This window comes from Triturus cristatus, chromosome 4_2, assembly GCF_964204655.1.
Source record: "Triturus cristatus chromosome 4_2, aTriCri1.1, whole genome shotgun sequence".
Lineage (NCBI taxonomy): Eukaryota > Metazoa > Chordata > Amphibia > Caudata > Salamandridae > Triturus > Triturus cristatus.
The window spans coordinates 986,990,120-987,015,042 of NC_140586.1; positions in this window are offsets into that span (position 1 = coordinate 986,990,120).

Sequence of the window (24,923 nt, forward strand, 5' to 3'; positions counted from 1 at the left end):
CTACAAACCACTTTACGTTCCTCTACTTCACGTTGGCATCCCTCATTGTTATCCTGGTGGGGTAGATTAGATTCTATAAAAATGATGCTGGTTCCAGAGATACTGTTCTACGTATCAAATATACCCATTAATATTCCTTAGTCTTTTTATAAATCTGTACATAGCCTTCTTTCAAAGTTTTATGGCATCATAAACCTCCCAGTATGTCTCTTAGTAAGTTTAAAAAACCTAAGCATATAAGTGGTGTTCATTTTCCGGATTTTTACTCTTATCACTCCTCCTTCTGATTGTCTGAGAATGATTCTTGCCTTTCTCCATTGTGTGGTAGACATCGAGAGAGCCTTTTTTCATCCTTTCTCCTTCGAAGAATTTATATCTCATTCTCATGTACCTTTATCATTTTCTCTCCCTATTCTTAAAAAAGCTCGGAAAATGGTCCAACCACTTTTCTCATCTGTTTTAGAGGAACGTACGCAATTTCTGAAATCATCAATTTGGTACTATACACATATTAAACTCAACAATAAATATATCTTTTGGAAAGAGTGGTTATCCTATGGTCTCAAATGGACTTACCAACTTTTTCAAGATGGCACTTGTATACCTTTTTCGGTATTGCAATCTCGCTTTTCTCTTCCCTCTTCATTTCATTCTAAATATATATCTTTAACAGCAGTTGCTGAGGCCTCTTACAATTCTTTCTCCACCTCTCATATTTCTACTCCTTTAACTCCTATTACCACATCATTTTAAAGTATTTCTCCTACAGCTTCCCTAATATACTAAAAATGTATGGATAATCAACTTTCTCGTACTAAATGTGACGTAGAGTGTACTTGGGAATCTGATTTGGGAGAATATTTTCCTATTCCAACAAGGAATACAATCTGGGCTAAGGTAAGGAGATCTTCTAGAGCAGCTAATATTACTCAAACTTTACTCTTTATTTACAACAGACTCCTCATCACTCCAGCTAATCTACATAGGATTGACCCTAACATTTCCACTTCCTGTTGGTCATGTAATTCTCTGTCAGCAGGTCTCAAACACATGCTTTTTGACTGTCCAGCAATACATACTTTTTGGACCCTAGTCCGGTGGCAGATCAACGTCATTTGTCATTCCCATAATCCTTTTTCTTTTTCACATATTGTTCTAGGTAGTGTCTCCGAAGTTTGGTACCCTTCTTTTCATATTATTGACTTGCTCATAGCTGTCGCATTTCAACAGATCACTAAATCATGGAAAGACGCCTCTGCTGTATCTTTTCAAGCCTGGTGGTATGGCGTTTGCTACAATCATGGGTTAGATAGAGCTTATGTACACCCAATCTCACTTGCCATTAAAAGAGAGGCTCTTTGGATGCCCGTTACTGAATTCTTAAATGCTTCAGCTAAAAAACAAACTAAGATCCCATAACCCCTGCATTGAAGAAGTACCCAAACGCCCTTGAATTTACACTTACTGTTGTTTTTATCAAAATTGTATCTTATGGTCATAGAACATTTCAATGTATGTAGGAAATGTTTATATATAATTGTGGCTTTTTTGGTATATTAGGAATAAAATGGATGTCCCTTCCCTTCCCTCTTATTTTCTAACTTTCTCTCCTTCTGTTTTTTTTTCTTTACCTCATTCCCTTCCCCCCCTTATTTTTACAATGTTATTCTATGCACATGTGTACATTTTTGTTTATTACATTATATCTTATGTTTGTACCAAATAAACTTCCTTTACAACTAAAGAAGTGTAATCTTTTTACAAGGCTGTTAATGGGTGGTTGATGCAATGCTTACAATTAGATGCTATAGACACAAGGACAGCAGCGCTGTGAAACGCTGCTCCCCCCTTCACAGCACTGCGCAGGAAGCTCGGAAAGGGATGTGTTGGATGAAAGGTGGTGGGAGGATGTCACCGCGAGCCGAGACCAGAAGGGAGCTGATCCTTTGGGTCTTACGGCTAGACTGCCGACTTTGGAGCTGGGAAACCAAGGTTGGAGTCTTGGGGTCGACTCCACATCCTGTGATTCTGGGCAAATCACTTAATCTGCCCGTGCCTGCCAAACCAAAAAAGAAATTGTCCTTGTGTAATGTAACCGGTGCTCATGTAAAGCGCTCCAATAGCTTCGGATCGAGTTTGCGCTATATAAATCTGCAATAGAAAAAAAAACCAGGGTCAGACTCCAGGGCAGAACAAAACAGCTAAAAGGCGGGACATAGGTGATGCATTCACCAAAGGAAGGGAAGGACTATTGAAAAGCAGACGTAGGAACCAATGAAAACCAGTAGGCGTGGTAAAAGCCCACAGAGCAGATAACCACATGTCGAGAGACAGCCATGCGCTTCCTAGACTCGACCTAAAAATAAAATAGGGTTACTTACAAAAATTGAATTGCAAATGAAACTTGAAATAATTTATTTAACAATATACTTAGTCATATATATGCATACATAGGTAACCATTGAGTAATGAGAGGAAATGGCTGCATTTCCATGGCAACCAAGCCATGTTTAGCTGGAAAACTAAAGCTGCGAGTCTGATAAACTCTTAAGAGTTAACACTTTGAAATGAAATTCGGTGCTCCCATAGTGCAGAGGAACAACTCATCAAAGATGGCCACTAGGAGATTGTGTCTACTCTGGAGCATTGTTACCCTGGTATTTAATGACACAGAACTCCCGGAACTCGCCAGCTGTTACTTATTGGAAAGTGTGATGGAATCTTTAGTTACACACGGTCCAATGAAAACCTCTCACCAAAGAACCCTCCCCGTATTTCCAGTATAAGACTGGGCGGGTGATGTGAATGTGTTCTGCAACTAGAAGAGGCATGAATGAATGAATGAATGAATGGCATCCTTCATTCCTTACAAGATGCGCCTTTATATGGCTGCTGTGCAGGCCAGGTGTTCTGGAATGTGCACCTGCAGAGGGTAAAAGGCGTGTCTGCTGGCTCACCGACACCACAGTGCAGTGGGGGAGGAAGGAGTCCCACAGAGGGCCCTTTGAACCATGAATGACTGACTGCTAACTCTTCTCCCACCGAGGGGGAGCTTGGTTTGTAATGAGGGTTGAAGGGTTACTCGGCTTCTGCGTCAAACACACGGTGTACAGCCACCAGAACACGGATGGCTAACATGCACATCACAATATCATCTCACCCAAGTGCATTCTGCGGGTCATGGGACATCGCCGCACCAGGCAGGAGCCCAGTGGCTGCTCACTTCAGCGGCTTCACAAGGGATTCGAAGGTGGACCTGCAATCATCTGGACTTGTATCTCAGGAGCAGCAGTAGCCAACCAGAGTGGCTGTCTGCAAGGGTCTGCAAGGAACCTGGACAGGGCGGAGATGGCGCTGAATGGCCCGCTGGCCTAGAAGGACCCGTGAGCCAATGGACGCCACCACACCTTCCACTGGTGCAGCTCTGAACCCAGGTGGAAGGGTTTCGAAAGTCAAACCCTCTGCTCTTGGACAGTCACTGTAATGCAATGAAGGGCCCCTGCAGCTGACCACACTCAGGGGTCCAGAGGGGTTTCTTTTCATAAAGGGGATCATAATGTCTTTTTTGCCAAAGCACCAGATTTTAATGAGCTGCTGACCATGTGGCGGAGCGCTGCAGGTTTGTTTTAAATACTCTGGGGCAGATTTACAATAACTGGCGCATCCCTGCATATTAGAAACCCTTGCGCCACCATGGATGCGCTGCATTTACAATGCAGCGAACCGTGGCGCAAGGATCGACAGATGCGTGGCGCATCTGTCGGCGTAAGGGTGACGCAGTGCTGGAGTTGTGTCGCAAGTGCGACCCAACTCTAGCACTGCTCAGGGGTGGCCCATACCCATAGTGCTGCGTCAATTCTTACGCCTGCTTCAAGCAGGCGGAAGGATTTGACGCAACGGGGACGTAAAAGTGACTCAGTGAAATCTAGTAGATTTTAACTGCATCACAGTTACGCGGCTTCCTTGCGACGGAACGCCCACCCTGCATACATTATACCTGACGCAGGTTTAATGTGGCGCAGAGTTTTACAATGTGACACATCTAACTAGATACGTCACGTTGTAAATATGTCGCACAGTGGCGCATTGTTTACGCCGGAATTCACATTTGTGGGTGAGGGATGCACTCCATCTTATCATAACTCCTCTAATCAAATCTTGTCCATTATTTTCAAAGAGTGCGTGCAGATTGGTTGGTGCCCTGCCCTGATGGCACCTAGAATAACATTCTCAAAACAGGGGCAACGTCTCGCCCCAAACCAAATACACAGCTAAATTGTGCCTTTATGGCAGTCATATAATTATTCCAAATTTATCCAAACATCTAAATTACTTGTTTCATAAATTTCAATATTATATATGTCCACACGTGGAATGGAATGCCAATTTTCTGTTTTCTTGGTGGGCCATCCGAAGCTCTTCCAAAAACACGAATGACGCAAATTCATCCAAGACAGTATTTTATTTGCGTAAAAACCCAATGCATTTCGGGCCAAAATTGCCCTTCGTCAAGGGTCACTGTAATAACAAGCAAAACAATAACCATTATCACTTTAGGTCATGATTATGCGTCGCATAACATTCTTGATCAGAAGTCAACATTTCTTATGTCTGTGAACTACATTGCAAAGCGTTATACATTTCTGTCCCCATAAAAATCCCTCAAAACGTAATCACCAGGCCAACAATCTTCTGTGGATTCAGTGTTCGAGGTGGGGGCTACAAGTCAGCCCAAGCACAACTTCATGAGATGTCAGGAAGTCAATGCACTTGCAGAAATGCACGGTGATCAGGAGTTCCGGTTCCACTCTACTCACAAGGACTGCGGGTCTCAGCTTTGCTGGAGACTTGGGTCTGGAAATCTGCTTCCTGGGCTGCAAATACTTTGGAGTCCGGCGGAAGCTTCGATGATGCGGACTGGCAAATTGCTTTGTTGGTGCCTGCCAAGCAGGGGAGTCACTCCTTGACCCCAAGCGAGATCTCTTCAGTCCTCTGGTCTTGAGCAGAGCGTCGAAGGTCCAGGATTCAGCGTCAGAGTTTCATCCAGGGTAATCTAAAGTCCTAAGGACAGGGGTCCCATACTTATACTAAGGTAGGGGGTAGGACATACTCTGGGGGCCCACCTATGGGAGGGTTTGGAAAGTGTGGTGGCTACACCCATTCCCTTTGTCCAATTTCGTGCCAGAGCAGGGGCTGGAAGCCCCTGAACCGGTTTGAGCTGGACTATGCACAGGGACACCAAATGTGCCCCCAGTGCAGGACTTCAAAGCACTCAGAGAGTGCTCCCACCAAGCCCCAATACACATAAGCCAGTCTGGGAGGTGGTTACACCTCCCTGTGACAGGAAACTTATTGTCCAGGCCTCCCCTGCTGGAGTTTCGGTCAGCAGCAGGAGGCCAGACCAGTGTCTGTGGCTACAGCATCCATTTTGTGATGCAAGGGCTCTATTACGTTTCTACCGGGTATACCAGTGCTGTCATGTCTCTCCCTCTAGAAGGGTGGGATCATACTCGCACAGCAGTTACTGGTGTGGGGGTATGATTCCTAGGGGTTTGACACCAAACACGATATGTTTCCGTGCAGCCAGTCCAAAGTTAGCATTTACCATTTGGTTATAATGCACTTAAGAGTATATGGTCAGGCTGCACTACCAACAGCATCAGAGAAGGGTCTCCGAACGCTGCAGCGGGGCTCTGCTCATGCAGGGGCACCCTCTCACATAGGAACCAAACACTCTGCCTTCAGGATTGTTAAGGCCTGCCATAGGAGTGACTTATACGTTTATATGTGGGTATTTGGTGAGATGTAGTGAACCTATATCTCAATAAGGGGTGATTGCACTACCTTACCCAGGCTGCAGTAGCAGACCTGTGGTGTCATTTTGAGTGGCTTTCCAGGGGTGGCATAATAAATGCTTCAGCCCCTGGTAGGCCTCTGGGGTACCTATGCCCTGGGTACATAGTATACCATACACTAGGGGATTACAAGGGCACCTCTGTTCCAATCTGAACTGTACCTTAAATACATAGAATCATTTTAGAGAGGGAGCAGCTAGGCTGGGGCCCTGATTAGTAGGGTTCCAGCCAGACTAAAGTCGAAAAACATTGAAACATCAGCAAAAAGTGGGGGCAAACATGTGAAGCAGATCCTACTCTCCTACACAACCCCCCCCCCCCCAACGCAGGGACATTAAACTAACCTTGACCAGTTGAGTCTTCATGTTCTAAGTGGAAATATCTGGAGAGTCCAATGCATTGCATTGGCATGGTTACTCCCAGGTCTTTGTTCCACTGTAAAGTCCATCCCCTGTAGGGAAATGGACCACCTGAGCAATTTGGGATTTTCACCCTTCATCTGTTTTAGCCATAAGAGGGGCTTATGGTCTGTCTGAACAATGAAGTGAGTACCAAACAAGTATGGCCTCAACTTCTTCAGAGCCCAAACCACATCAAAGGCCTCCCTCTCAATGGCTGACCAACATTTCTCTCTGGGGGTCAACCTACTGCTTATGAAAGCTACTGGCTGATCCTGACCTTCATCATTCAACTGTGACAGTACAGCCCCTACCCCCAACTCAGATTAATCTGTTTGGACATGTTAGAAATGGGGGTCTCTGGTTGGCAGTGGATGGCCACTGTCCAAGCAGGGACCCTTCTTCCTAAGTCAGAGTGAAGGGCTGCACCCCTTTGACAACCCCTGCTCCACCCTGTGGTAACGTAGCACGAGGCAGTGTGTTAAGCATTTATGACCATACACAGTAATACAGTGAGGAACACTACAAAGGGACACAACACAGATAGGCATCAAAAAATTGTTATCTTTATATATAGGATTATCACAAGACCAAATAACGAGAAAACCACAATACTGTGCAAAAATAATTCTCTCTGGATGCTGCAAAAATAGTTCAAAATGGGGAATGCAAAGTTCAGTTAAGGGCAATGGTCTCTGCGACCCTTTTACTCACAGTTCCGGGATGTTGTTGTCAATAATCCACAAAAATGCTGCTACGACGGGATAGCAATGTTTTTCCTCACGCTCTTGGTCGCGGCCGCTCGCTAACGGGGGTTAGCGACGATTTTGAGGCCCGCAAACGTGCGGGGCGATGATCAGGCCAGCGAGCCCTCAGCAGCAGCGGCGTGATGAATTTCTTGACGCTTAGTGGCGACAATTTTGAGGCCCGCAAACGTGCGGGGCGATTATCAGGCCAGCGAGCCCTCAGCAGCAGCAACGCAATGAATTTCTTGACACTTCGTGGCTGCGGCGGCTCGCTAACAGGGCTTAGCGACAATTTCGAGGCCCATAAGCGTGCGGGGCGATGATCAGACCAGCGAGCCCTCAGCAGCAGCAACGCGATGAATTTCTTGACGCTTTGTGGCTGCGGCGGCTCGCTAACAGGGCTTAGCGACAATTTCGAGGCCCGTAAGCGTGCGGGGCGATGATCAGGCCAGCGAGCCCTCAGCGGCAGCCACGCATGATTTTCCTGACGCTCCGCGTCTGTGGCGATAATTTTTAGGCCCGCAAACGTGCGGGGCGATGATCAGGCCAGCAAGCCCTCAGCGGCAGCAGTGCGATGATTTTCCTGATGGTCCGCGGCTGTGGCGGCTCGCTATCAGGCTTTAGTGATAATTTTGAGGCCCGCAAACGTGTGGGCGATGATCAGGCCAGAGAGCCCTCGCCGGCAGCAGTGCGATGAGTTTCTTGATGCTCCTCGGCTGCGGCGGCTCGCTAACAGGCCTTAGCAACAAAATGAAGTCTACTGGTCCTGAGACTTCAGTCAGGAGGCTAGTTCTCTCTCTAGCCCTTGGGTGATTGCAGGTTCAAGATTAAAAAGTTCTCTTACAGCTCCTTTTTCCTCTTATTTCCAGTCCAATGAAAACTACTGCAGGCCAATCCAGGGAACAGCACTCAACACCAGGACAGTCCTCTCCTGCAGCTTCCTTCAGTTCCACGGACAGAGGTTGGTCTTGGGATCCAGGGGCAATACAAATTGTAGGGGTTTCAGCACAGATATTTATACCCCAAAAGTCTTTGTTCTCAGAAGCTACAGGTCACTGAACCCAGCCAGAACCAGTTCTGCCCAGTCCTGGAGCACTTTGTTTACCAGGCTGCATCCTTCCTTTCAGAAAGAGGGGTCTGCCATCAGACGCACAGTGGGAGGTGGAGCCAGCATTCACCTTGCCAGGCACAGCCCTATTCAGGTCCAGGAGCTACCCCTCCCCACATTCCAATGCAGATCTCTCTATTCAACCCAGGTCTGACTCAGCCTGCCCTGTCCCTCCAAAACCAGACAGCCAATACACATAACAGCAGAGCACACTGGAAGGCTTAGACAAGAAAATACCTACTTTCTAAAAGTGGTATTTTCAAACTCAGAATATAAAAATAAACTTCACTAAAAGATGTAGTTTCATATTCTGAGCTCAGGCATACTAAATTCGTTTTTCTACCATGTTCCTTGGGTCACTTTGGATTATAGAATGTAATAATCTAAACTGCCCATTCTGGCCTATGGAGAACAGGTAGCCTTACCGTAGTGAAAAACGAAATTGGGTGTAATTCACTACCAGGACATGCTACACACACCAAGGCATGTCCTACCTTACACATACAATGCACCCTGCCATAGGGGTGGCTTACATGATGCCAAGGGAAGGTTCAGGGGCTGGGAAGTGGGTGCACTTTTCAGCCAAGATGGCAGTTCTACATTGCACATAGACACTGCAGTGGCAGGTCTGAGACACACTTTACAAGCTGCTTCTGTGGGTGGCGCAAACCAGCGCTGCAGGCACACCAGCAGCATTTGGTTTACCATCCCTGGGCACACACAGGCCACATTACTAGGGACTCACAGGTAGATCAAATAAGCCAATCAGGGATATATCAATTCATATGTCATCTTTACACAGGGAGCATCTGCGCTGCGGCACTAAATGGCAGTGGCGCAGCGCCCACAGCATCTATCACCAGAAAAACAGAGGAGGCACAGCAAAAAAATGGAAGGGAGACTCACGCCAATGGTGCCAGGTCTAACAGGACAATAAACTTTTTGGAGTAGTCAGGACTTTGCAGAATGGGAGCAGTGCACATGGCCCGTTCAGGTCATCAAATGCCTTTTGACAGCTAGCTTTCCACTGAACCTTTTTGGGCATTTTCTTAGAGTTTAAGTCATTCAGGGTTGTCACTATTGATCCATACCCCTTGACAAATGTTCTATAGTACCCAGTCGGGCCTAAGAAGGCTCTCACCTGAGTCTGGGTAGTTGGAGCAACCCAGTCCATGATGGTCTGGATTTTGCTCTGCATTGGTTGAACCTGGCCTCCACCTACAAGGTGTCCCAGGTACACAACCTGACTCTGCCCTATCTGGCACTTGGTTGCCTTGATAGTGAGGCCTGCCTTTTGCAGGGCCTCCAAAACATTCCTTAGGTGGACCAGGTGATCCTCCCAGGTGTAGCTAAAGACAGCAATATCATCTAGATATGCTGCACTGTAAGCTTCCAGACCTGTGAGAACTGTATTCACCACCCTTTGGAAAGTGGCAGGGCGCATTCTTCAAACCAAAGGGCATCATCACAAATTGGTAGTGCCCACTTAGGGTTGAAAATGCTGTCTTTGGCTTGGCATCATCAGCTAGTCTGATCAGCCAGTTACACCTCCCCAGGAGAAGTTAACAACTGCCAGAGAATGGTCTGTTCTGACGTTGCTAGCATTGGTCACTTGGTGCATTTCACCAAGTATAATCTGCCCAGGGTTCACAAGATCTTTTGTCACCATAGTGACACTTGCTCCTGTGTCCCTGAATGCCAAACCCTGCACTCCATTGATTAAAGGCTGTTGCCTGTACTTGCCCAAGTTACTGGGACTCACAGAGGGGGTCATATCCATGCCCAATCGCAGACAAGAACAGCCTGAGTGGTTTCTCTGACTAGGCCAGAGCCCAACTCAGTACCCAGGGTCAACCCTACTAAACCCTTGGCTTGTGTATTCCCCCACTAATTGTAACTGCACTAGGGGGAGCAGGTGCCTTAGGGGCATTGGTGGGGGCTGGAGTATTCTCTTTGGACTTGGTGCAATCACTGGTCCAGTGTGTCTTTTGCTTACAGACTTTGCACCATAGTTTCTTTTGGCCTTTCCCTTTGTTAGACTGTGAATCTCCCCCTGAAGATTTCTGGGGACCTTGAGAAGTCTTCTGGTCTTTACCCTTTTCCCCACCCTTGTCAGAGTTCTTAGAATCCTGCTTCTTTGGGTCACCACCTTGGTTCTGTACCTTCTGCCTCACCTTGGTTCTGACCCATTTGTCTGCCTTCTTTCCCAATTCTTGGGGAGAGGTCAGATCAGAGTCTACCAGGTACTGGTGCAACAGCTGATTTTGACAGTTATTAAGAATCTGCTCCCTCATTATCAGATTGTACAATCCTATGAAGTCACACACTTTACTGCCCAATAACCAACCTTCCAGAGCCTTAGCAGCACAGTCGACAAAGTCAACCCAGTCCTGATTTTGTGCCTTTTGGGTATCTCTGAACTTTAACCTGTATTGTTCAATGATTAGGCCAAACCCATCTATCAGAGCACTTTTCAAGACTTTGTAGTCATCAGCATCCTCTTCTCTTACACTGCGGAGCTTGTCTCTACCTTTGTCTACAAAGGAGAGCCATAAGATTGCTGCCCACTGACCTCGAGGGACCTTCTGTACTTTACAGGCCCTCTCCAAGGCAGTTATCCATTTGTGGATGTTATCCCCACTCTGGTAGGGAGGGACAATCTTACTTAGGTTTCTATGGTCATAAGACCTCTGCCTATTGTAGATACCAAATGCAGAAAGCTTCTAGGCCCTGTTAAATTGAGATAACAAACACTGTACGAGGTGCTTGCACTTTTCTAGCTTCAGAGAAACAGCTTTAGTAATGCAAGGCTTGCTTGAAAACGAGATACGTGGCAAGGGAAGATGCTCGCTTAGGCACGTACATTTCAGCATATCCCATTTCTCAATATGTTTTTGGTCATTACTATCATGTTGCAATTATTAACTGGAAAAGCACCAGACTTATATCTTACATTGCAGTGGAAAGTCCCAGAAGCTGCCCACCTAGGTGACGGGGTCGGCAACAGTATGTTTCGGACCTTAAATGGTATATAACTGTTTAGGCCCTTACTAATTGGTCAAATGAACTATGCTTTAATTTGTGCCACGTATGTTATGATGCTACAGCTGTCAGACACGTCACCTCTTCGGACAGTCAGTGACTTTGCTGATGTCTCCGTGCTGCACGTTAATCCTCTGTTTGTTGGTCTCCAATAAACTGTGCTATCTTATGTGCTGACAGAGAGTCGTATGTGGGGAATCATTTATTATTTATTATTTCAGCTTCTACATTTGGTGGAGAATGCAGCTTCCAGACCACTGACGATTCCACGGACTGGCTGCTGGACTCCAGCTTCCACCAGCATTCGGGGATCTGAGGTTCGATAACTTGCACATTTGTCTTTCTCTCTCCTCTGCCTCCCTTGTATGCTGGGGGACTGTCTGCCCGTAAGTTGACTTCGCCTTGCCTCTGGTTCCTGCTTCCTTTCCTCTCTCTGTCTCAGCACATCTGTAGGGTCCCCTGTTAATGACCCTCCGTCGCTCTGCGCTCTCCCTCTCCATCTGCCTTGCCTCCTCTCATGCCAGGGGCAGTTTGCCTGTGCCCTGGCGACGTATATATGGTATGTTTCCCCGGTTTGTGGGACATACCAATGGCTATAATTGCGGCTGCACTTATCGCTTTCTTCTGTGCCCTTTTTGTGGCCCTCATAATTTATTTCTCGGTTGGTCATCATTCGGATGAAGACTGAGCTCCTGCCTAGCGTCTGCACTGGTTAACTGGTGCCGACAGGCTTTCTCTTCTGGTTCCGTGCGTGGCTCTTCATCTCTGACATTGCTGCTGATCTCTGCCAGAATTCCTTACATGTGCAATTTTGCTCCACCATTCAGTTTCTGGCCGGATACCCTCCCCACCTGGCCGGTGACGGCGTCCTTCTGCAAGTTCCCTGCACGCAGTGACTCCCTGGTGCCAGGCAGCACTTAGCTGACGGCGTACCGAGGAGGGCGACCTACTGCACCCCCCTGTCTTGCTAGCGGAGAGTCCCCGGCCGATTAGGGTGGAGGACCTTCACTGCTACTCCCCATTGACTGGAGCAGAGGTCGGTACGCTTTGCCAGACTCAACAGACGCCAGTAAGTCTTGTTTGGGGGTTTTGTATACTCCAGGTCGGGTTGTAGCAGGTAGCCCCTTGTTTTAGAGCTGTGGCAGTTTTGCTCCCCAGGTTCAGGTGGTGGCGGTAATAGCACCCCAGTCATTGCACATCCTATTTGTGCTGGAACGGTATCGTGGAGGCTCTGGTCAGTGGGGCTGCTCCTCTTGTGGTTGCAACAGTTTCTCAGGGCACCAGTTCTTAGGGTCGATGAACTCAGGTCTGAGTCCAGCTGACTCACCTCAGCACCGCTGGACCCGGGTACCCAATGGGGAGCTGCCTCCTGCTGGACGACAGAGGTGGTCTCCAGCTGTGCCATGGGAGTTTCCTAGTCACAGAGAGGAGGGAGTATCAGTTGTCCTGTTGTCTGTTATTGTTGGGTTCCTTGCATTTTTCTATTGTTGTATTCTTATATGCCTCTCATATATTGTGGCAAAGTATAGTTAGGGTTGTAGAGTATTGTTAGTATCTGTCAGACATAATTTCGTCTTTGGGAATTGCAACGCTACATGACTGACATTTGACACTGCTAACTGTCTGACAATATAATAAGCTCCCTTCCAATATCTACTGCCACCATTATCAAATGTCCTTTTATATCATCGTCCATTTATTATAAACTGACTGGCTGACTTCTTAAGATTAGCCTAGTATTGCATAACCCCTCCCATTTGCGTCCTGTGCCTGAGGGCCGTTGACATAACAATAATATTGTTCCTATTTCCACTGTTACTCTTCTGGGATTAGTGTACTAGCACTGCACATAGTTACAGTACACAGACCCTCTGACAGCGCTGCACGCAGGGTATTCAGAATCTGTTTATGTTTTATGTGTTTGTCTGCACTGAATGTAGAGTTCACCATCCTGCACTGTTTACTTGATTGCCTGAGTGACTTCATTTCTGCCTAGCCGCCCCTTCCGTCTGATTATGGGATGACGGAAGATTGCAAGGAGATGGAATTACTAATCTTTCTTCTAAAATACTTTTCTGTCACCTTTCCTTCGGTTCATGGGACGCCAGTCATAAGCACCCAGAAATCTCTCTCATTCCCACTTATGAATGCTTGGGTGAACTTGAATTAACTGACCTGTCTGTTTGCCTGACGAACAGCTGGAGAGTGGCTGAGAAGCACGTGATAGCGTTCGTTTACCCACTATGGTGTTTGTTCATAGTATAGCGCGAGACCCCGTCCATCTGTCTGGTGTGTCTGAACTGTCCCTGTACTACAAGACAGGTTAGCGCTTGAGCTTCACACACTCCACACTCCTCTCTCACAATGGGAAACACACTCTGCAAAAAAGCAGCAGTTAGCCGGCCCCCCCTAAAGACTCTCCAGCATACAATGTGACCTGACAGCTAGTTGACCGGACTTGCAGTTCCCGCGTCAGGGAACGTACAACATCAAAAAGTTGTCATTTTTGAGACAAATGTTGAAATTAAAAGGCAAAAAGATAAGACCAATCGAATGGGAATCATTCTATCAATGGGACCTGTTTCTGCGTGACAAACGCGCAACTAATGATGTAAAATCGAAAGTCCATAGAGAATTATTAGAGGTCAAGAATAGGGTGCTAAATTAGATAATTAAGCAGAGGATTGGAGAAAAGTGCAAATGGATATTGTAGGGGTATACCCATGCATACCGGTAGACAAAGAAAAACAGGGAGAAAGGGAAGATAAGGGGGACGATGACGCAGTACTAGAAGATCTGATAATGGGGCGGATAAGATCCACTACAGTCTCACACTCCGCTCCCACAGACGAAACCTCTGAGTTAACTCAGCAACTGTAGCCTTAGCACTCAAACTTATCAATGAGGACGCTACCAAAATAGACTTGGACACCGTCCAAGACATTGCAGTTCTGCAGCTAATGAGGACGGAGGCAGTCCACGCCGCCAGAAAATATAGTGATTAGAAAAGACAGCTGCAGGCTCAATGTACACAGGGAGACATAACACAACCAAGACTAAAGGACCACAAATGGCTACAACAATTCGAGGACACATCAGCAGATGACACTAGGTCATTAAGACAGTGGCAGTGCCTGGTTTGGGAAGTTTGTTCATACATATTGCAAAGAGTGCATGACATCGAATCGCTGGAACAGGCAGTAGTAGGCCCTCAACAGCCTGCACCGCTGGCTAGGCGTGACAGTTTAGGTAAAACAAATAATGCTATTTTATCTCCACACAGCTCACCCTCAACACAAAAGAGGATATTGAAATCAGACACAGCAAAATGCCAGGATTTACTGCAACAGATGGTGGGAGGAAAACTAACTGTAGATGCCCTCACACAACTACACAACAGACTGTACCTAGAAAAAGTCCTGTCCCTAGCACGCGCACAGTTAATGGACAAAGGCGCACAAGCCCATAATGCCTATATACAGAGAGAAAAGGCCACAGGCCCAGAGACTACATGTGTAGTTCCACCACTACCTGCATGGTATGAATGGGACATAGCAAGGTTCAGTTTCACAGACTGGGACCTGCAAACATACAAAGAGGAAGACATGAAAAATAGACTACAATATGCTGTAGACAAACTGCAACAGTGGAAGCAGCTGGTGAACACATTTGCAGTGTTGGAAGTAGTTCAGACCCTCACCCCTCGCACAGGAACACCAGCACCATCCATGGCTACCCCACCATCACTAACAATGTCCCTTCGAGAAATACCAGGCAGTACAGATAACGAATTAGCATATGTCCATGTCCCTTGGTCTAGACAAGACATTATGGGCCAGATGTAGGTGGGTAAATACCGGTCGGTAACTCCGAAATTCAGTAAATTTCAGCGTTACCAACTGGTATTTATCCATTCCTAATGTAGGTAAGGAATCGGCAAATAAGGAATCGGTGGATACCAATTCCTTAATACCGATTCCTTATTGCTCTTGCAAATAAGGAATTGGTAATACCGATTCCTTGAATGCAATGTAGGAAGCACATTAAAGACTGGTTTTGGGCCTTAAGAAATCGGTAATTACCACCAACTTCAAGTTGGTGTTAATTACCGATTTCCTTTAAAAAAACACTTTTTTGCTTTTTTAAGAGTGCCATGTGGCACACATCCATGCCCTTAGGGCATGGATGTGCGCCACATGTGCACACATGCACATTTCAGGGGTGCAACAGGGTATCCTTTGGACACCCTGGCACCCTTGAAATACCTCCCGGTATAACCGATTCAGTAATACCGAATCAGTAATACTGAATGTCTTCACATTCATTCCTATGGGCTTCCACGCCCATAGGAATGAATGGGTAGGTATTCCTTATTACCGAATCTCAATTACCGATTCGGTAATAAGGAATATTAAGGATTCTGTATTTTTTAGTGAATCTTTACCTACATAGGAAATACCGATTTCTTAATACCGAATCTGTAAAATTCGGTATTAAGAAATCGGTATTTCACATTTACCTACATCTATGTGCTTTACGAAAGACTTTCCCAAGCTCAGAGAGTAGCTAAGGAAATGGTACGCTGAGCTAGACAGAATGGCTGTTTGGGAGGACTGTTATGGCGAGATTTTGACACCTTATTTAATATAATAGGTCCAAAGGATCTGTGGGAAGATTGTAAAAGGAAAGTGGGGTGGCCAAAAGGGGAGCCAGGAAGGGGGAAGGGAGGAGCACCAGGAGATGAAGTTGATGAAAAGTACAAATAAGTAGTGAAATACTTAAAAGACAAAATACCAGAAGACAAGGTAGACTGGAACAAGATCACACATACTAAACAAGAAAAGGATGAGAGTGTGAACTCGTATTTTGACCGCCTGCTGCAAGTCTATCCGCAGAACAGTGGGTTAAAAAATCCAATGGGAGAAGCCATGCCAGCCTTTGTCACCACTCTTGTCCAAGGCCTGAGACCGTCTATTAGAACACACCTACAAACCTCTTTTGTTTGCTGGCAGCAGCAAGGCACTGCTCTGACTATCAGTCCAATGTACAAACCATGGAAGCAGAGAAAATAAAGAAGGAAAAGGTCAGACTGATGGCAGCGCAGGAAAAGTTCTACACAAGCCGGCAAGGAAGAGAGGGGGGCCGAGGTAGGGGAAGGTGTACGGGAAGACAACAGAATAACAGGTCAGTTTCCCTACCGCCACCAGGTACAGCTTGCTTCTACCGTAAGGACCCGAGTCACTGGAAAGCAGCCTGCCCCATATTAAAAAAGCAAAATGCGGAAGGCAGGCCCACACAGAATAGGGGACAGTACGAACAACAATACCAGCATAATGCCCAGCGCACAGAGTATAGAAACAACGAACAGCAGGGGTACACGTCCAACGACATGCCTCCAACACATCATGACTGGGCAGGGAGGGACGGGTGGGGACAGCAGAACAATAGCTTCCCACCGCCACCCCTAGATCTATTCTAGGGGTGCCCGAAAGTGGAAGACTGCCTAATAGCTCCAGCCATAGCAGTGGATCAATCAGGTCCATATGTAGAAGGGACAGTTTTGGGCAAAATTGAGACCTTCCTGATAGACCCAGGAGCTCAAAGATCAATTCTAAAAGCGTCAGTAACGCCGGAGGCACCACTCTCGGGAACAAAGGTTACTGCAGTCGGAATGACAGGACAACCAATAGATGAGTATCTAACACAGACATTGCAATTAAGGGTTGGCACCATAACTGTCAACCATCTGTTTATCCTCAGCAGATTCTGCCCAGCGAACTTGCTAGGGAGGGACTTGCTTTGTAAATTGTTATAAACAACCGCAATGGAGCGCACACTGCTAGCTCCTCCTCCGGGTCGCCCCATGGGAAGCTGGTGCATGAAGTTCTTAAGTGGCTCACCCCAGTGGGTGCAAGTAAGTACTTGTTGATAAACTCTAGACCCGATACATGTCCCGGGTTTTAAAATATCGCCCGAGACATGGCTCGGGTTTCGGGATAACTTCCCTCCTCAGTAGAGAAAATAGTTAGGGGTGGAAGAGAAGGCCGCCAAGCTTTGTAAATTGCAATGCACCACACACTGCTCGCCAACAGGGGTCTTTCTGGAGAGCAGACCTAATGGTCTGATGCTACAAGCCTTCATGACCTGCACTGACCCCGTCATACCCTCAGAGCTGTGTGACCGTGTGCCACCCCAAGTCTGGGCTACCAGTGCAAATGATGTAGGGCAAGTGTTGAATTACCCACCAGTACAGATTACATTCGAAGCCAGGAGCCCCCCTCCCGAGAGTACCACAGTACAAAATTTCAAAGGAAGGGGAGGAGGGCATAGCACCAGTAATATAGGACCTCCTGAAGCAGGGAATAATAAAGGAGATACGCTCTAGTCAATGCAACACACCCATACTCCCTGTAAAGAAAGCATCCAAGGGCCCAGATGGGGCCCCTGTGTACCGTTTTACACAAGACCTGAGGGAATTGAACAAAATAGTGATACCTTCCTTCCCAGTCGTTCCAAACCCAGCAACAATATTGTCTAATATCCCAGTCACAGCCACACACTTCACAGTACTTGATTTGAGCTCCGCCTTCTTTACCATTCCCCTGCATCCTGACAGCCAATCATATTTCTAAACGTTTCACATGGTGTAGGCTTCCCCAAAGCTTTACAGAATCACCCTCCATCTTTAGGAATGCACTAAAGACAGATCTAGACTCCTTAGTGCTGAGTGGCGGCTCAACTCTTGTCCAGTACATAGATGACTTACCACTGGCCTCACCTTCAAGGGAGACTTGCATACAGGACACCATTGCCGTCCTGTGCCATCTAGCAATGAAAGGTTACATGGTTTCCCCTAAGAAATTACAGTTCTTCCTCAATGCTGTGAGGCCACGAACTGTCCGAAGAGACCAGGAGATTACTACCTGACAGGATAGCAACCATACCCCATTTTCCCCGACCACGCACACAAAAGGATGTTTGGGCATTTCTGGGGGTGGCGGGATACTGTCGTCACTGGATCCCAAATTTCTCCCACATTTCAAAGCCATTACAAGCACTGACGCACAAAGAGGTCCCAGACGTGGTACCTTGGCCACCGCATTGTGACAAGGCATTCAACAGACTCAAAAGCGAACTGAGTGGAGCACCAGCGCTAGGCCTCCCAGATTACAGCTAAGATTTCCACCTGTTCTACCATGAGAAGGGAGGGTGCTCACTGGGGGTATTAAGTCAAAAGCACAGATCTTACTACCACCCAGTGGCATACTATTCTGCTATACTACACCCAGTGGCCTCTGCCCTCCCGCCTTGCCTCCAAGCCGTGGCTGCAGCGGCACTAGCAGTAGAACAGTCAGAGGGCATAGTGCTGGCACACACCGTGATTTTGCACGTTCCCCATGCGGTGGACACACTACTCACATCTACAAAGACTCAGCACCTGACAAATGCACAACTTACTAGGTATGAACTGATACTGCTAGCACCACACATTGTCATCAGGAGATGCACCACTTTGAACCCAGCAAGTGAAGCCTTTTGCCAACAGAGCACGACCTGGACAATGTAGAATAAGATGATGCATTTCACGATTGTGTATTAGCCATTGACAGACACACGAAGGTGCACCCAGACTTGAAAGACACACCACTTCCCGATGCACAAGGGGACTTGTTTGTAGATGGGTCATGTCTTCGGGATGACAAAGGAACTTTGCAGGCCTCCTATGCAGTGGGCACAGCTAATAAACAACTGGAAGGAGGAAGGCTGGTAAATGCCAAGAGCGCACAGGCAGCCGAACTCGTGGCACTAACGAGGGCATGCACATTGGCTAAAGGAAAAAGAGCAAATATATATACAGACAGCCAATATGCCTTCGGAGTGGTCCATGACTTTGGCCAGCTTTGGTCGATGCGGGGATTCCTCACATCAGCAGGCCAACAAGTACAACACGCCCAATTGATAAGTGACCTCCTCCATGCCCTGCTACTGCCTTCAAAGGTGGCTTTCATCAAATGTGCAGCACACACTTCAGCAAAAGACTATGTGTCGAAAGGAAACGCATTCATTGATGGGGAAGCAAGGAGAATAGCACTGACAGGCTGTCAGCTAGCTATGGTACAGATGATAAGCACCAGCAATAACACACAGGCTACCAATGATTCCTTACACTTTGACCCCATACACATTCAGAGCAAAGTGGAGAAAGAAGAAAAGGAAGAGTGGGTAAAGGGTTGGTGTGTGCAAACAAAGGAGGGATTATGGGCAGGGCCATATGGAAAAATATGCCTACCTTCATCCATGCTCCCCTCCATGGCACACCTTTTTCATGGTCCCTCACATGTTGGTAGGGACGGCATGATCAGACTATTTGCCCAATACTGGTACAGCTGCAAGTTTTGCCAAATAGCAGAAAGACTTTGCAGGCAGTGCACCGTTTGCGCACAATACAATACTGGGACGGGCACACCAACTGCACCTGGCCATTTCCCACTGCCCCACGGATCCTTTGAGAGCCTCCAGCTGGACTTCATTGACATGCCCCCCACCCACAAGTACAAACATGTGTTGGTAATTGTGTGCATGTTCAGTAAGTGGACCGAAGCATACCCAACAAAGAACTGTAATGCACATACGGTTGCTAAAAGCCTCCTACAGGAACTTATCCCATGTTTTGGAATACCAGCCCTTCTGAGCTCCGACAATGGGCCAGCGTTCATTTCCCATGTCATAGGGGGAATATGTAAGGGACTTGGGGTCACACAGAAACTACACTGCGCCTATCACCACCCTGCAGCGGGCGCGGTGGAGAGGAAGAATGGGGTGTTGAAGAATAAGATTGGAAAAATGTGTGCATCAACTGAACTTTTATGGGTAGATGCACTACCACTAGCCCTGCTGGCAACGAGGAGCACACCAGATAGGGTAACAAAGCTCAGCCCCCACAAAATAGTATTTGGCCGCCCCATGAACATTGCAGGCCATATGTCTACGGCCCCACTATCAGTAACAGATGATCTGCTTTTATGTTATTGCAAGAAATTAACAGAGACTTTACCTTATCTTCACCGCCAGGTTCTGCAGGCTCTTCCAGAGGCAACAACTCCACCGCCACATGACCTGCAGCCTGGTGAGTGGATCTGGGTAAAGGCCCACACCCGACGGCACTGCCTCCAGCCAAGGTGGAAGGGAACTCACCAGATCATCCTCAGCACAGCAACATCAGTCAAGTGCCAAGGGCTGACATCCTGGATCCACAGCTCCCACACCAAGAAAGCAGACGGACCAGACAGCAGAGAACCAGCTCTACCAGCACCACCAGCGACATCTGAGGCACCTCGCAGGTACAACCTTCGATCCACCATGCAAGACAAGACCAACGGGAAATAAGAGGCAGACACCTGTTCGGGGCAGGCTAGGCCTCCAACAGAAAACAGAAGACACCAGAGGCAGTAACCTACTGCGCACAACAAGCCCAGGCCTCTGGGTATCACCCCTCCAAAGACGTCTGTATCAGCTGCTTTAAAAGGGAGTGCCAACTGTCATGTGCTAGTAACCTCTGATGGTACACCATCAAGGCACCAACGTTTTCTTCTAAATGGTTGACTGGTGTCTGCACCAATAGACCCCTAGGAGGTGCAGAGCCCGCTAGTTAGAGTTGCTGGTGATGCTCCAAATAGACACATAACGGTGCATCACCCGCTAATTAAATATCAAAGACAAAACTTGGGAACATCAAAGAACAAAATTGAACGCTTGGTTAAGGGTATGCCAACACCTAAGTAGACCACATTTATGACAAATGCCAGCAAACAGATCTGGAAGGCTTTTGTCCATACAGGTGAGAGTAGAAGAGTCACAACTAATAATTCATATAAGGCTGTTGTGCCCTGGAATAGACTTAAATAGTGTGCCGGAACTGACTGTGCCAAATCCTCCGCTATTGAGTGGGTTGAGAGACCTGATCTTGCAAGACATTTCCTTCCCCACTTGTGGACTGCAAACAACGGCACAAGATATTGCAGACATACGCCTTGACATTTTGGATTGCGTGATTTATGCAATAGAAGACATAGGATCTGGTCTTATCAGAGACAGTAACTGAACAAGTGAAAAGTAAGGAACAATGCCAAGAACGAAAAGACCGGACAGAATATGGCCATCAGTGATAGGAGCGATATTGACAGCAGTCCCAGGGATAATAGTGACCGCCACTGTGCTGACACTATCGAGGTCAGATACCCAAATTCTTACCCCAAACAAGAGCTCATAAGGTGTAAGACCCACCCAATGATTTTCTTGGTATGTTGTTAAGTGCCCTCTGGACCCCATATAGGTGATTGACCCAACTACTAATATCCTTGCTGTTAACGACTGCTTTAAGTCATGATTTTTCCTCTCAACAACTGAATTTTCCTTGGGGTGATAGGGGGAGGGGGGAGTACTGCAAGTCTACACCCAAACGTCCCATGTCTTCTATGCAAGCCCGAGAGCTAAACGCTGGTCCCTAGTCGGAATGTAGTGTGCCATTTGCGTATGTGGCGATAAAGAATCACAAATCCTTTATAACACTTTGAGCATCAGCCAAACGCTGGGACTAAACCCACAGGAATCTAGAGCATGAATCTACTGCCACCAAGATGTACTTGGAAGCCCGTCTGAGTATAAGGACACATAGTGATCCAAATATACACAAGGGAGAGGTTTGTCTGAGATCAGTAAAGGTGTTTCTGGTGGACGTTCTATGGTGGAGCTCTTCATCTGACGGCAGAGGTCACATTTCAGGACAAAGTCCTTGGTCTGCTTAGTAAGACCTGGCCACAAATAGCACTGCTTTAGTAGTGAAACTGTAGCCATGATCCCTGCATGGGCTGAACTCAGACCCTCATGTGCAGCTAGTATCAATCCCAATCTGTGATCAGGGTTTGTTATTACTCTAGCCCCCACTCCTGGAATTTGAGAATACGGAATATTCTATTCATCTAAATTGTAGGAGTACTTGAGTAGAAAGCCTTTCTGAAGTGCCGAGCTGTTGCGTGTGGAATTGACAGCTATCATAGTTGCTCCATCTATCCTTGTACTAGAGCAAATTATTGCAGTAACTGCAGCAATACGAAGTGTTGCCTTGGCCGCTTTATGCACCATTGAATTCCCTTCAATGTGAACTGCAGCACGTTGATGACTCAATGTATAAATAACATGAGCCTGTGGCAGGCCTTCTTTCAGATTTGCCACTTGTGCCTAGAGCATCTTGTCCTTTAATGCTCAACCTTTGGAATCCCTAAATCCATTATGGCCCCAATAATGTAATATTAGTTATGGAACTTGACACAATAAGTTGAATCACATGCTATAAGTGTGGGGAATTCAGGATCCATATTTTATAATGCCAGTATTAGGGCTTTTAGATCAGCCAGCTGTGCCGTACAGTCTCCTAGAGACTGTGTGTGTGTTTTCCCAGGAAGAAACATTCCATCTTGCATGCGCCTTCTATAATTGCACATGCTGCAGAATATTGCTATTTTATTCCTACGGCTGGCTGAGCAGATCCATCGGTACAAATGATACATTCATATCTGTCTAGAGGCATTATTTCATTTGGCAGAGGATTTTCTAGTTTGTACTGCAGGAATATGTGTTTGTAATGTCGAATCGAATCTGTAATCTATGTCTGTTGCAGTGAGAGAGTAAGCTCATTGAATCCATCTTGGATGTAATGCTTTAGCATTTGGGATGTTTGCCTTTCTGATGACCTCTAGAGTCGGAACCAGGGTCACGACAATTATGTGTTTCCCCTGCGCTAGTGCTCTCTCTCTCTCTCTCTCACTACAGTAGTCTGTACTGCTGTGAGTATTTTTTCAGTGGGTGTAAAACGCATTTCAGCTTTCGTGTACAAATGTGATTTGTATGCTAAAGGGACTGTATCATCTTCACTGAAAGTGATGTAGGTGTATCCGGTAAGTCCAGTGACTACGCAGATAACCAAGTTAGGGGCATATTATCAAAGACGGCGTTAAAAATTATCGCCGGTTTAGCGGCAGAAAACTGCAGCTAAAGCGGCGATAATGGGCTTGATAATATGCCCTTGAGAATTCCAATAGAAGTCCATGTTCTGGTGTGAACGTGGGCTTATATTGGCAGTGAGAGCCTAGTGCTGAGAATGCTGTCAAATATCTGCCTCTAGGGCTATGTTTTGGCAGAAAAATCCATTTGAGATATGTAGAGTTTTTCCACATGATGTTATTCATTGGTGCGGCATTGTGTGCATTTCGTACTATATATATGTGTGTGGATGTGCTTAAATGTTTGTAATCTAATTAAGGTCTGCTGGCAGGGTTGGGCTATGTCGGACATTATTTTAACTGTGTCTGGATGTATTTTTAACACTTAAAAAGTTGTTTTTATGAGCGTGTTTTGCACTTTCTGCATCTTTGCACTTTTAGTAAAGTGAATCTGTTTACTTCCCTTTGTCAGCGTTTCCGGTCCGTCACGGCTTCCCTGTGCCAATTGTACAGAGAAACGCGATAGGACACACCCCCTACTCTCCCAGACCACCCCCACTTCCTGCTGGTTGTCGGGCTGGTTGGCGGGATCTTAAAAGGGATAAAACGGGAGGCATTGCTCTGCTCGGCGGAATAAAGTCTGCTGGCAGGGTTGGGCTACGTCGAACATTATTTTAACTGTGTCTGGATGTATTTTTAACACTTAAAAAGTCATTTTTATGAGCGTGTTTTGCACTTTCTGCATCTTTGCACTTTTTGTAAAGTGAATCTGTTTACTTGCCTTTGTCAGTGTTTCCGGTCCGTCACGGCTTCCCTGTGCCGATTGTACGGAGAAACGCAATAGGACACACCCCCTACCCTCTCAGACCACCCCCACTTCCTGCAGGTTGGCGGGATCTTCGAAGGGATAAAACAGGAGGCATCGCTCCGCGCAGCTGATTAAGGTCTGCTGGCAGGGTTGGGCTACATCAGACATTAGTTTAAAAAAATAAAATAAAAATAAAAATAATCGGGTTTATAAAGCGCCTGGTTACACTAGACAGTGTGTCCCCGCGCTGCGGTGCACGTCACATAGAGGATCCTGGAGAGCTAACCAGGCGGAAACAGGTGGGTTTTCAGTTTCTTCCTAAACATGCTTTCCGAGGGTTCAAGTCGAAGGTTCTCGGGAAGTTTGTTCCATAGTTGCGCCGCCAGAAAACGGAAAGAGCGCTCACCCATCCTGGCTCTCTTTACGACCGGAACGCGTACCAGTCCCCTCCCCTCAGACCTCAGGTGGCGGGCAGGAGTGTAGGGAGTAAGGAGGTTCAGCAAATACACAGGAGAGGTTCCCTTGATAATGCGATGACACATACACAACGTTTTAACTGTGTCTGGATGTATTTTTAACACTTAAAAAGTTGTTTTAATGAGTGTGTTTTGCACTTTCTGCATCTTTGCACTTTTTGTAAAGTGAATCTGTTTACTTGCCTTTGACAGCATTTCCAGCCTGCCACGGCTTCCCTGTGACGATTTTATGGAGAAATGTGATAGGAGACACCCCCTACCCTCCTAGACAATCCCCACGTCCTGCTGGTTGTCGGGCTGGTTAGCGGGATCTTAGAAGGGATAAAACGAGATGCTCCACCGGACGCGCAGCGGAAGTGCCACCGGCATGCTGAAGGCGTGCCAAAGGCAAGCCCGTCTGCGCCCGTCCGTGGCCGAACGGGGCCTGGGGCCCAATTTTTTCACTACTCTCCCAACGAGCTGAAATCGTGGCAGGGTAATTTCCAAATCAA